The sequence below is a fragment of the Pezoporus wallicus genome, unplaced genomic scaffold (genome assembly GCF_028554395.1).
Source record: "Pezoporus wallicus isolate ANWC-B61680 ecotype Strahan unplaced genomic scaffold, APGP_CSIRO_Pwel_v1 contig_2908, whole genome shotgun sequence".
NCBI lineage: Eukaryota > Metazoa > Chordata > Aves > Psittaciformes > Psittacidae > Pezoporus > Pezoporus wallicus.
This window is the reverse complement of record NW_026642179.1, coordinates 7,144,135-7,158,758: the sequence shown is the minus strand read 5'-3', so window position 1 is coordinate 7,158,758 and position 14,624 is coordinate 7,144,135.

The following is a 14,624-nucleotide window of genomic DNA, read 5'->3' as shown; positions in this document are numbered from 1 at the left end:
ATTGCTATTTTGGTGTATTGCTACTCTGTTTTCTTCTGTTAGGGTTTTATGCACCAAGTCTCCATGTTGGTGGTTTTCCTCACAGATCCTGCTATGGGTTTGCAGTTTTAGCTTCTTTATCTTGCAAGACTCTTTCTCACAATAAAACAATTTGCTCTGCCACTTATCTCCAGGTTTTGGAGCTAAGCCTTATGCCAGAGAGAGCTGCATCCCTCAGCAGAAGAATACAAGAGGGTCACATTTAACAATGTCTTTGTATTGTCTACCTTTGTATACATCTAAAAAGAGATGAGCACAGTGGTTGATCCTACTCTGAGCTATGGTTTCGAGGCACCTGTGGATGGTTCATACGTGGTTAAAATTATGATCCAGTTTGAATCCTGCTTCCTCATTAGATTCAATTTTGCCTTTACCTTTGGAGCTTTCCATTCAAACAGTGGGAGTACAAGCGATAACTGTATGCACACCCTCATTTTCCTTTTGTTGGCTCAGGGGTTTTATCTTTCTTCCCTTCAGGGAATTTTTGATAACTCATTGTCAAGAAAGCTCTCTACAGGATCAAGGACTTGCATGAAAATTTATGTTTGCCACAATTAATGCTTTAAAACAAAGCACAAACCCACCAGACAGTAGGTGGTAGTTCAGGATAATATCTGATGCCAGAATGTTTCCACAGAAAAAGAAGCTGAACCACAATTTCTCTGTTCTGTGGACATCATTAGATTTTTTTGCTTCACAATGGTTAAGTCTCTTCATCTCTTTTTAATTATATTGAAACTGTGGATGTGAATCAAAAACAAAAAAAAAAACAACAAAAAAACAACCCCGCAAAAGAGAGGAGGAAGGAATACTGTACAGAAGAAAAAAAATCTCAGTGTCTTTTAAACAGATAAAGGGCTTTGAAGGTGCTGAATAGAGCAAAAAGGTCTCCTATGTTGTAAATTATGTTGGCCAATGATTTGGAAGAGAGAGCATGCTTAATCCTGTGAGAGTGCAATGCTTTGTATGATGTACAAGAGCCTCACAGGCAGAAATTATTATCACCATTTATAATATAAATGACCGTATCTGTGTAACAGGGTTCATTACTAGATAATACTTTATCTGGACTGAAATATTAAATTGTACAACAATTGCAGCACAATAGTTCCCTTGACAATAGTGCTACACAGCTGTTAAACTGAAACTAGTCTCCACAAGGACATTTAGAGTCCTCCAAAATGCAACATATATTGTGCTCCTGCGTTAAACCATGGCACTCACAAACCTGCTGGTCTGTAGAGTTCACTATTTATTATTTGTGTATGTGAGAAATTAATTTTTCTCATTCAAATTGTTTTTCTGACAAGCGGTTCCACTAGAAATCCACTTTGCTTCAAAAATCCTGGGGTTTTTTGAGCAATACAGCTGCTGGAGGATTCACAAACACTCTTAGAGGGATGATGAACTAATATTGGATTCACCTATTAAAGACAAGAGCGTCTGAGAAGCCACTATCTATGGTCACTTCAGACTTTTCTGAGAGCACCTTGAGGGAGCTTTATGAAGCTGTGCCGACTCTTTCTCACCCTAAGCCCATAAACCATATTCTATTGGCTGAAGCTTTTCCAATTTGTTAATGTCTTTGGCCGTATTAAGAGGAATTTGAGAAGAGCTTATGGAGAATTAGAAATCCTTATTCAGAACCCAGTAGCTTAGCTGCTGGTTATTATTCTGTAGGCTGCTGTTTTTTCGAATGTCAATTTTATTTTCATTTCAGAAAAATAATCTCCATAACACACTGGGAGCTAGAATAATATATGGAACTGTTAGGAGGCTTCTGGCTCAATAAATATAATTTCTATCCAGCTCACTATTCTGCTAGAATTTATTTTACAGATATTATTATTTTTTTCTTTTTTTGTCAGAGAAAAGGAAAATTAGGTAGAGGAGAATATTATTTTGTACTGGAGAAAAGCTTTATTTTCGTCTACCAGATTTAAGAATTCTTGCTACCTAGCATTTCCTGAGATTGGAAATTTACCATGCCATCACTTTTGGTGTTCCAAGGATTGCTCAATTTTATTTAGGAACTGGAGGATGACAACAATCGAGCCTCTAAAATGCCAGTAAGCTCAACTGAAATCACTCTTTAGTCTATAACCATCTTCTTTTCACCACACTCAGTGCTAGGATTTGCACCTTTCCAAAGATAGATTTGTTTGTGGCATTAGTTCAGTGAGTTATTTTAAAATAAACATTATGCAAACAAAGTTGTTATAATAAAATTCTGAACCAAAGGCATATATTTAAAATAACCTAATTTTCCAATACTACATCCCAAATTCTGTATGGTTAAATTAATGCATGAAATTCATCAGCTGTGTGACTTTAAATTTTTTTTCTACAGTCAATGCAAAGAGAGAGGTACCTGCAAAACATTGGTACAGTCCACTGAGGCCCTAAAGTTCTGAACAGCTTTGAAGGGAACTTTTACTGAGCTGAGTCTTTGCTTAAATGTCTAAAATTACATGAGGATAAAACAATTTGATGTTGGTCATATAGACTGTCCTGTCTAACACCATGCAAACAGATTTTCTAGTTTCAAAATGACTGAAAATTGGGTAAGGAGTGGTGAGCTTAGCTTCACTAAAACTTCAGCTGCCTGTGCAGCACAGGCATAGCAGAAAGAGTTGTCAGAGTAGTGCTACTGGTACCCAGCTGCCCAGTGGAGCTGCCCAGTGGAACCTCTGACTGTTAGCCCTTCAGGCCAACAATCCACAATTTTCTGTTTACCTTATACTTCATCCATCCAAAACATATCCCTTCAACTTATTGACATGGAATACCATGCTGAGAATCTTGCTGGAGTCAAGGTAAGCATCTTCTGCTCTGTTTCCTTGTTCATAGAGCAAATCATCTTCTCATGGAAAACAAATCAAGTTGGTCAGTTGTGGTTGCTATTGCTAAATCCATCCTGTCTGCTCCCAGTCAGCGTCTTGCCCTTCATATGCCTGCAAATGGCTTCCACAGGATTTGCTCCAATATCTTCCCAAAACCTGAGGTTAGAATCATCAGCCTGTTCCCCAGATTCTCATTCTTGCTTTTTCTTTTGCATGTTTTCCTTCCTCAGATTGAGGAGAGATGCCTTATTCAATTACACCCTTTTTCTTTCCACCCCCTTAGAGTTGAATCAGACTCATTCTTAATTCAGCAGACCTGTAACTTATGGTGAGAAAAATGTTTATTCATGTGGACCTGTGTTCATAGCAGTGTATCTGTGACATCCTGGTGACAGGGAAGGCTAAAGTGATTAGTAACAGAGGGTTGGTTTGGGATTTGGCCTCTGCTTGTGCGTAATAATTCTAGTGAACCTTATTGCAGGTATTATTTTAGAGTCTCAGCTGGCTTCTGTAGCCGTGGGATTTTTTTCTATTATGACATACATTTTTCTGGGTATGAGAAACCTCTGGTTCAGATACAGTAAGATCCATCCTTTGTCACATGCTTATAAGAAAACTACCTTAAATTTCCATAGGTGTCTTTTTACAAAATTATTTCAATGGTACCCTCTGAGTTGCAAACCATTAGGTATTTCAGTGAGCACAGTTGGTCCTATTAAAGATGTTTGCACACACAGGTGATAATTTCATTTTGTGAAATATGTTGTTACACAAGAGATCAATTAAAAAGACTGTGTCTTCTGGAAACTCAATTAAGACTATTCAGTTTTATCCTACTGATCTCAGAAAGGAATTTAGTTGTACTGCCAATGGTAGGACCTGGACATAGCATTTAAATCTCTTATTAAGAAGAGGTTGAATCTTCCTATTTCCTTAGGTATAACTAACATATTTTGTCACATCTCAGCTGGCAGTTTGTAAGATAAACAGTCATTCAGTTAGGGATTCAAAGATTATTTCCTTTTCATGTAAACCCTCCTACTTTCTAGCAACTTGCTCTGCAGCAAAGGAAACAGCAACAATGCAAGATACCTTCAGATGTGTGAAGATATTTCAGGTCATCTTTCAAAAATTCCCCAAACCTTCCAAAACTAGGCTTTTGTTAGCTGCCCTTCCATGCCATATTTGACAGTCTTCACCCAATTAGTTCAGACAGCTCTTTGAGAAGCAGATGCTTTCCTGTATTCATATGAAGAATATTTGATGATCAAAGAGGAGTTTTAGCAGTTTTTTGATTCTCAGGCTGCTACTGTGGAAGTTGCTACTGCAGTATCTGCAGCTGGTTGTGCTTCCCCCCTTTGCGCTGAACTGCCAGAGTAGCAGCTACTGCTTCTTTTCCACCTGTTTGCAGAGGATATTCCATCAGGCAGTGGCCACTATGTCTTCCCTTTCTGCTGTGGGCAGACTGGTGTCCAAATGTAACATCAAAAGCTGATCTGAGTCCTCCCAAAACCTCCACTGGGCAGAACTTCTCCTTGTTCCCAGTGTTTAGTGAGTGAAAAAAATCCTTCATCTCAGTGGGCAAGGGGTAAACTGGTGCAGAGAATATTGAGCTTTATCAAGAAGGTATCCCAATGAAATGTCTCCTTTCTTTCTCTTTATAAAGGATCTCATCCCCTGTAGGTCACTGTGCTGTGATGGGGAAGAAGGTCTCCTGTGTTTGTATTTCAGCCCACCTGTGCAGATGTATTCCTGAAGATAGTCTCTCAGATGCCATATAAATGGGATATGGTTTTCACTGAGGTCAGTGTTTATATAGCTTCCAGGTGATTAGTGAGATTCTTTAAAATGTAAAAGGTGAAATGGATGCAGAGGAGCAAAGAGGAAGCCAAAAGAAAACAAACAAAAGAAAACACCTTTAAGAGTTATAAAAACGACAGCATAATGTGTATTAATCACTTTCTAAGAAATGGTGAAGCATATGAAAAAGCCTTACACTGTTACTGTAAAGAAATTTCTCTGTGAAGGAAATTACAGGTGTTTTCTAACTAATGTCAGTGCAGGTTATTGGAAATGCATTGATGCTTCATTTACATTTGGAGACCATAAAATGTCAGAATCCTTTTGTCTATTTGATTCACCTTTGCAAAGGGAAAGAAGAGAGAAGTGTTACATGTCAGGCATTTTTACAGCTCAAATTATACTTTTCTGGAAGGAAAAATCCAAACTACAAATTATATTTGGCCAAATTGATTCCTCTGACTTAGTAAGGCCATGCAGCAAAAATGAAGACCTCTCACAAATCAGGTCTGTATGTAAAATGTCCTAGTCAAAACAATAGTTTATCATTCTTCTTGTAAAAGGCACTTGTGCAAAAAATTTGACACAATTACATGTCTTCATGATGAGAAATAAATGATGTCTCCACCTACCTACTCCTCCAGAACTACAGAGTGGATCCTTTAATGTCAGTGTGCAACCAGACAAATGAGGCGAAGGAAAATTGACACTTGCAATGTAATGTGTGATGATATGAGGAAACTGCAGAATCCATTCCTAAGTACTACTCCTCCTGAAAAAACTGCTGCATCATCAAAAGGGATAGGAATTTTTTTTTAAAACAACATAGTAGCATATTCATTAAGACTCTTAGCAGCCAGAAATACTGTCTTTGTGCTTTAAAAATGCAAACTTTGCTTGTTTTGAGGATACCCTGTTTTTTTTTTTTTTTGATGAAGATGATGATGATTATTTTTGCTGTTATAGCTTGCCCATAAAGATCTGATTTGTTTATAAACAAAGGTGGAAAAGTTTGTTTGGCATCCCAAATGTCCTGAATCCTAAAATCAATTTTAACTTAAGCTGTATTACAACTATTTTTGAGTTATGTAGTATATATGATGTAAATCATACAGTTCATGGTATCAAGACAATTTTCTTCCACTAAGGAAGCATTCAAAGAAAAAAAAGATGGCAATGGAGAAAATAATTCATAAAAGTTCAGAAATTTAAGCCTGGGCTCACCCCACTTAACTGTGTTAATTGAAGTGTTTAAATTTAGAGCTTAAGTACTCTGTGATCCCTGTAAAATCAGTAAAATGATAGAGACATTTCCAGATAATCCGTTAGGTCTGGACTGATATTGAGAGCTAGCTTCATTACCGTTGAGAGAACTTAATATTATTAAGTTCCCAACATAAGTTTGTCAGGTAAATGCAATTAAGGCAGAGGAATTTGGCCTAATTATAATTATACTTGTAGGAGTAAAACTGTAAGGAATTGAGAATTGCCTCTCACACAGTTGAGTTCATGTAATGGAAAGAATCTAGGGGAGTATGTATACAACATCATATATTTGTCACCTCTAGAATAAAATACACTGGACTGTATCGCATCTGCTGTGAAGGAAAACTGTGATGTAGAGTTCTGTCTAAATCCCCAGTCTGGAAAGGATTGCAAAGTATTTGCAGTAGAGAGAACTTTAGTATTAGGTATCCATGGAAAACAGCCGTTTTACAGTTTAAATGAAAGAAGAACAGTCTCTTGAGAATATGAAGATATAAGTTGTCTTGTCACAGCCCTTCTATCCTATAGGTCGTTTTAAATATGAAGAATAGATATGCAAATCACTAGTTCTCTGGACATCATCCGTATAGTATGCAAGTAGCTTTCTTGTCTTCTTTGCAAATGTTAAACTGCTTTGGAAAATGTGAAATTTAAAAAAATCCCAGCACTAATTTGCTTTCCTGATAACAGTTGCTCACATGGATGATACACTCATAGCGATGTTAAATTATTCTAAATGAAAATGTAATCCTTGCTATTAGAAACGTAAGAGAGACGAAAAAGATGCAGTCTATGGTATAGTATGAGGCATACTGTGGGAAAGTATGACAGGTTCCGTGCCTCAGTGTCACTGTTAGGATCACTCACACATGTAAATATGATAAATTTGGCCTGAATTTCTTTTGAATTATAAAGTGAAAAAATGTCAATAGTGTCTGATTTGCAGAAGCCTGGCTGACTTGTGTTTCAAGCTCAGAGTAGCTGAAAAATGCATAGAAATGCCATTGATGCAATTCTAATGGAGCTGTTTCTGCAGCTGTTTCTGATCAGACTGATATTGCTGTCTCTTCCCATTCTAGAAACATGCAAATTAGTCCAAAACTACTGTGTCCTATGCAAATTTACACATCCTATTAAGTCACAGTTTAAATAAAGAGCTTCAGTGAAGCTTATGAGATTCTATGTGTTGCTCAAATTGTAACAGCCCCCAAAAGAATCCAGGTTCATAGGAACATCTGGATTCAAAGAGTAGTGTATATAAATGTCCTGGAGACTACATCAGCCCTGATTATTCCTTCAGATGACAACACAAATATATTACAACATTGCCCAAATTTGAAAGAGCTCCATTTCCTGACTGCTGTAAGAGCAAAGTTTAGCCCTTCACTCATATATTTAACTGCACAGTAGTATTACCCCGTCATATCAGTGCTCTGTTTTACAAACACAAGGGAAAGGAAGCCCATTGCTTCAAAGTATTTAGAATGTTTTTGTGTGATGTAATACATGGATGGCATAGCAGCAAGGAAGATGAAAAAAGTGATTATAATAATAGAGTTTTTATGTAGTTCACATTATTTTTACATGATATACTGTCTCTACTGGTGAGCTGTGACACAGCTGTAAGCTTTTCTGGATTTAAACATATAAATTACATTAAACTCCTCATTCATAAATATGAGATAAGAGGAGAAGTAGCTTATGTTTCCATGTCAGCCTGCCACATTTCCTGAGGCTGCCATAGGGCATTAGAGCAGAATGTAGTTATGGGGATAGTGATGAAGCTTTTAGCTTTGATTGTTAAACATCCAGGACTTCATTACTGATTGAATTCCTTCGTTCAGGGACAGACCACTCAAAGGCCATGAAATAGAAAACCAACAGAAAACTCTGCAAGGAGAAGTATATCCCTGAAGCTAAGGTTTTATCCCCAGATAACAACAGAAATAGTTCCACAGAAAGAATTGTATTAGTATATATCTTCAGCCAATTCCTCACAGAGATTCTTCCATCCTTGGACTGTTCCACAAGGTAAAAAGTGAGCATTTGTGACAAGCAAACGGATGAGAGATCTGGGTTAAGAACAGAGCCAGGAACCTATCCCAGTGTACTTCCTGCAACCAACTATCTCCCATTTAAATTGTAATTAATTAAATACAATTGTGTTTTCTAATGTTCATGAAGATAATAAAATCCCTTAGTTTTGGTTGCTGCTTTTATAACACCACAGAATCACAGCCTTGGAAACTGTAGGGCATTACCATAAGTACAATCAACAACAAAAGCAGCTTTAGGCTCAAACATCAGCACTCAGAAGTAGGATTCAGGTCCAAATCTGAGTGTAGCTAGGAAAGAAGAATGTCCCCAGTGGAGGGACGATTATTTTGAATCCAGGCAAAGGTTTCAAAAGCACAGTGCAAGTTTGTGAGCAATGCAGTTATGGAGAGCAGTCACAAAGCACTGCATCCTTCATGTTTCTCCTGCCTCTCTCAGTTCTGCTGGCCTTTAAGATCAGGTCTACATGTTTTTGCTGTGCTTTGGGATTTATGATCATTCACTATGTGAGTTTAATGTCATCCTTTAGTTTATTCTAGTTGGTATCAGTAATACCAAAGAAAAGATTACGGGCACTACATTTTATATGACTTACGAAGAATATTTCTCTCATGCAATTATTATGTATTCTTTAGAATGCTAGCATTCACTTTTACCATTAGAGGGCTGTATTGTTTATTACTTTTTCATCTGTTGCCTATTGTATAGTTTTTTGTTTATGCCAAAAGCTACCTGTAATAACATAAGCATGACATAGGCAAGCCTCTTGCCTTTCACCCAGCAAGTGCTATGTATCTTGTTTGTTACCAATGTCATGACCACAATAGGAAGAGGTAAAGCAGTAAGTATTCCATAGAATTACTTGGTTAACCTTAGAGATTATTTCTGCTACCAATGATGACCCAAGAGTGGTTGGCCTACTTTCTCAAGGTGAAACAGATACAGCAGTCTTACAGCGCAATCTAAGAGGCAGATCTCAGGGAGAAAATCTGTCCTCACCGAAGGCAGGGAGGAAATATGCCCCTGAGTTGGGATCAGGATTTCTTTTTTCTTCTCTGCTAATGCATTAAAAGTCGACAAGGAAACCTCTTACCACTAACTGAGGAGGACAAGACGAACCTTTACATTAACCACGGCTATCTGTAGCTTCCCAATTTAAGGTATATTACAGCTTCCTCTTACACATTTAAAGTACTGACCTTCAGTGTCAGATACAGGCATGGTTTGAATAGGGAGAGGGAGGAAAGAGAGAGATTGCAACAGCTCATACTTTCTATCAGGAACAAATCATACTTTCTCCTTAGGAACTCAGGTACAAAGAGGCTTGCAATGAAATAATGAAGAAAGATAGATACTTTTTATAAATTAGATTTTTTAAAATGCAAACCAGAAGTGGTCTGGCTAAGTAATTCCATCAGGGGTTTTTTATGGCAGTGGCTGTACTGTATTTTCTGACCATTGGGAAGCACAAATGCTCAAACTTTGTGATCGAGTTGTCACTGTCTGATAGTGAAAAACTTTTTGAGCAGTGGAGTTAACAGAGTTGCTCAGTAGTTAGAAACTTCATATACACATATGCAAATTAAGGTGAAACAGATAGTACTTTCCAAAGTTATCCAACTCTGTATAACACCTGGTAAAATCAAAAGACAAAATTATTTGATATTTGCCATTGTAGTGAGCTCACTGGGCTTTGTTAAGTGACTTATCTCATGCATCCAGATTAGAAAATGTCAAACCATTGACTGACTGTTCTTCTGAGCAGTCAGTATCAAAACAGCACTCCACTGCATTGCTGGGCTCAAGGGGACATTTTCAAAGACACAAATGACACGCAGACACTGACTTTCACTATCTGAACTAAAAATGGTTTCAGAGGTTAGGGACATTAGGGGCTCTGACACTATACATCAGGAGAAAATTCTATCAAAATACCTTGTTAACCAGGGCACACACGTGAAAGCTTATCATAACTTTTCATGAACAAAGCTATGTTCTCAATTCAACAAATTTTTTAAAGATGCCATTATGTCCCTTGATGTTCAATAAGGCACTTTAAGAGAACACAGTAGCCACATAGAGAGGTGTAAATGTTGGAAAAACTAGCAATTCAAACCTTGATATCCAATATAAAAGTAAAATAAAGTAACATAAAATAAAATAAAATAAATAAAATAAATACCAGTAGCTTAAAACACCATCATGTTTTGCATAGCCAGTAGGATAGATTCGTTCTTAACTCTGCTGTTCTGCTGGTTTTGCATTCTACTTAGGGTCTCTAACAGATCTCTGGACCAGACAGTTGGACAGGAAAACTAACTATGTATAGAAATGGCATAGTAGGCATATGGATCTTCACTGAAGGCTTTGAGAAAATGGCAAAAAGAAGCACACCAAGCTGTCTATTGTCCTCACTACTTCCTAATATTGGAATATGTAATAAGAAAAACAGTTCTGAGGAAAAGAGACACAAATTTAATTTACCTTCCTGATGTGTAAACCACAACATGACTACCATGAGCCGTGGTATTTATTTTCATGCATGCTAGCTACACAAAGTCATGGGGGAGGACAAAAGCCAAACAACAGCAACAACAATGAAATAATCAAGGAACGACCTTTTTATTTTTTGCCTAAAGACAAATTTATGTTTTAATTTGCTTTTGACTGGCAGCATATCAACATATGCATTAACTCCTTCTTGTCATTACTGATAAGAATGCTAGTACATTATTTTAACACTTGTTGTGTCATTGTATTACAGACTGTTTTAAAGAAAATATTCATGAAATACTGATGGAAAAATTCTGCCAGAATTCATGCAGACAATTTAACGTTGATTAGTTTGTTGTAAGAAAACCCCCAACACTAACTTTTCCAAACCAGTCTGAAAAAGACAAGATTGTTTTTTCTAAAAAATCATGCACACCATCATTGTCAGAAAAACTGAAAAAAAATCAACCCCAAAACACCAAAACCAAACAACTCAGTAAAATATTGGTAAAATTCTTCTATTCTTTTATTTGTTTGCATTAACCTATGGCCTTTGTCTCTGAATTTTAGCTACAGTTCAGGATCCCAGCATGTCAAGTGCTGCAGATAGTGGAGCTGTGGCCATAGAAATTTTTTTCTGCTCAGAGAGACAAGACTTAAACTATATGACAAAACAGATGGACAGAGGCAGATGGGGGGAGTAAAGAACAATAATGAGGCAGCATTTGTAGGTGTGCTTGGCTTCTGATCTCAGTACACCAAAAGCCCACCAATCCCCACTTTTGTGAGTATCACAGCAAATAAAAATGGTGGTTTAAGCAGAGGTTTGAAGCAGAATAACGAGGTTCTATGGAAGATTGTAGATGTCACTCAATGCCTGAATGCATGAAGTTTGGAATTTATCATGGGTGTGATGAAATTTGGCCTCAAAGACCACCTGGAGGAGGGAAATGACAACTGAAGAGCTTGGAAAGTTAAAAAAGTACTTTGTCTGATGCATTTCAGAAGGGAAAAGCAATCACAGAGTGTGGAAGTCAAAGTGATGGACTAGGAAAATGACCTTAGCCACAGCCTTCTACATACACACTGGCATAACAAAACTGCCTTTGACAGGAACAGACAACATGATGCCGCAGCAACTGAATTGTGAGATGGCAAGGTTTTAAGAATTTAAATAGGCAATAAAACTGTATCTTTGTTGTGCTCTGCAAACTCCCACCACCACTGGAAAAGGATCTGCCACATTTAAAAACAAGTTTTATATGTCAATGCTAAAAAGCACTTTAAATTAAAGATTAAGCGTAGATTACAAATCTAAAAGATAGAAGACTTGCATCTGCAATAATGCAGAAAAGGGATGTCTCAGAGGTAAAAGACAAAGATGCATTTGTGAAGAAAAACATGCCAGGAAACACTTTGCTGTAGTGAAATCAGTAAAATGGGAAGATGAAAAGACAGTCTACACAGTGAGGCCATAAGAAGAAGTAAAAGAGTTAGGGAAAAGGAATTCAATAAACATCTGGGTTTAACAGGTAAATTTAATAGTTTAAGAAGAAGAAGACAAAAGCAATGCAAAGGCATTCTAGTCATGTTCCTCTTGGGAAGCTGAGAAGACTATTTGTGGAACAAGTAAAATACTGGCCAAGGGTGGGGGGAGTCTTGAAGATAGTGACAAGGTGATTGATGGTATCCACTAAATGGGAGAAGAGTTGCTAACTGTGAAACAAAGACAGAAAATGTGTAGTAAATGTTTTGTGGCATTTTTTTCATAACGCTCTGAATGTAGAAAGAAAACCCAGGGGAAAAGGCAATGGGGACAAATCAGAGTTTGGGTCTAGCATGGACTACAGTAGGGCAGAAGAAATAAATAAAAGATTTAACTATGAAAGAAAGCAAAATCCTGACAATTATATTAACAAAGAAAGGAGAATAGAAGGGAAATCAGGAAGAAGACCAACCTATACAAGGCTAAACTGTAAAGAGAGGGAGGAAAGTTGTGGAGGAAAGTTGGATGATGGCAGAAGACCAGTAGGTACGTACATGAACTTAGGTGACCTGCTTGCTGAAGATTTTTAGTGAAAAGTACCTAAAGAAAGAAATATATGTAGCTATTGCCGCTGACAAATATCAAGGGGTCACTGAACAGAAGATAGACACCTTCTAAACTGAAGTCCTTATGAGCAAGATTCTTTCTGACAGGACAGTGGGCAAATATTACACAGTACATTTTTGCCTACAGGACAAGAGGGGGACTGAGTACAATATGAAAGCCACGAGTCTAGAACTGTTGCAAAGGTCAAAAGTTAAGTTCAGAAAAACAATGCAAAATTCATCAGGAGGCCAGTATTAAGGGAAACATGCACTGGGGATTGGAATAAAAGATGCTTTAGAAAAAAGGAATGCTGTTCTGTTCTATTGCAGTCCACATATAACACACAGGAAAGGAATATTTTAAGATTAAATATCCAAGGCTAATCTAAGCTGCACTAGCAAGTGTTTGTCATCTGATTATTTTTGGATCTCACAGTCATTGCTCAGGAGTTTATATTTAGAATGAAATGTGACTCAGAATGAATTATGGCATCTGAGGTAGGTATCGAAGTGACTCAAAAGGGAGAAGGAAGGAAAACAGCGGTGCTTAGGATGAGAATGTGTTTCCCTATATGTAATGGCAGACTTTCACCTGTTGTACGTAGATGAGGAGGCAATCTGTATTTTCAGAAATGAGCTTTACATCTTGTCAAACACCCCAAATTTGGCCACTAATCTTCAGTGCCTGGATGTTTTCAGAACCAATAGTTGTTCATGGTTATTTCAAATTCTTCTAATATGTTTTCCACTGGTACTTGCCTGCTTTCAGGGTCACCTGTCATTATTGTCCCCTATCACTTCCTCTGTTTTAGTCCTGCATAACTTATTTCACATAGTTTTCTTGAATCATCATATGGAATTTCTGTAGAGATGATAAATACTGAAAGTGAGAAGAAAACAGATGTGAAAATAAGGTTAAAAAAATCTCAGACTGACTGAAAGTACTTCACAAACAAACATTTTCTTACAAGATTCTTTAGACACCAGTCATAATGGCTAAGTCACTATTTTCCAAGCATTTCCAAAGACAATGAGCAGGAGAGGCTGATGAAATAATTTCTTCAAATGCTTGGTTAAAATTCCAGTGGTATCTGTTTCTCTGAGCTAGTATTACAGCACTTGAAAAATCTCATTCTCAGTATCAATAGCAATTCTGCAGGTACAGTTCAAAGCCTGTGACCTAGGAAGGATCTGTTACCCCAATTTTAGACACACACAGTTAAACTTTTGAACTTTAAGCTGGTTTTCTAGACTCTTTCCATAATTTCAGGAAACAGAAAGATATACCTTCCACCCCACTGTGGCATAGAAATTGTATCCAGGGACTTACAGAATATTAATCTATTCTTGCATGTTTAGCTTGGTTAAAAGAATACCGGAAGCTTTGCTCTGGGATTTCTGTCATGTGTAGATAATGTAAGAATAGTACAATGAGAGCAATATACCACAAAGAGAGTAAAGACAAGTTTGGTTTTATTTTTCATTGTAATAACTGAAGGCATTTTATGAAAGCCTGTAATTACTATTAACTACATTTTAGAGGTATCCCAATTAAACTAATAATAATTTAAAATATCCTGAAATTTTTGTGTTGCATACTTCTTAATGGTTTGTTTTTTGGTGTTTGTTTTTTTTTTTTCTTTAATACAGAGATTGATCTGAAAGTCACTGTATGAACACTCACAGCAGAAGTTCTTACAAAAGAACTTCAGCCTTTCTGTCAGTTCAATAGGAAATATTTTGGTCTTTCATTTCTTATAATGAAATATATGTGATAATAGTTCTCAGCTCTCGGAGTTACTGTATAAAGAAATTAGTAAGTATTGATGAGTCACTTGTATTCTAAAATCCTAAGGACTTCGGAAAAGCAAACACATTGTCATGCAGGTAACCAGCTGTGTAAAAATTGGAAAAACTAGATTAAAGAGAAATATGGGTATCTTTCAATTCAAAGCTTCATACCCCAGAAATTAAAAGTTACTATTAATTAATAAATAGTTTATAATAAAAATTAGCTTATCATAAAAGATGTATTCC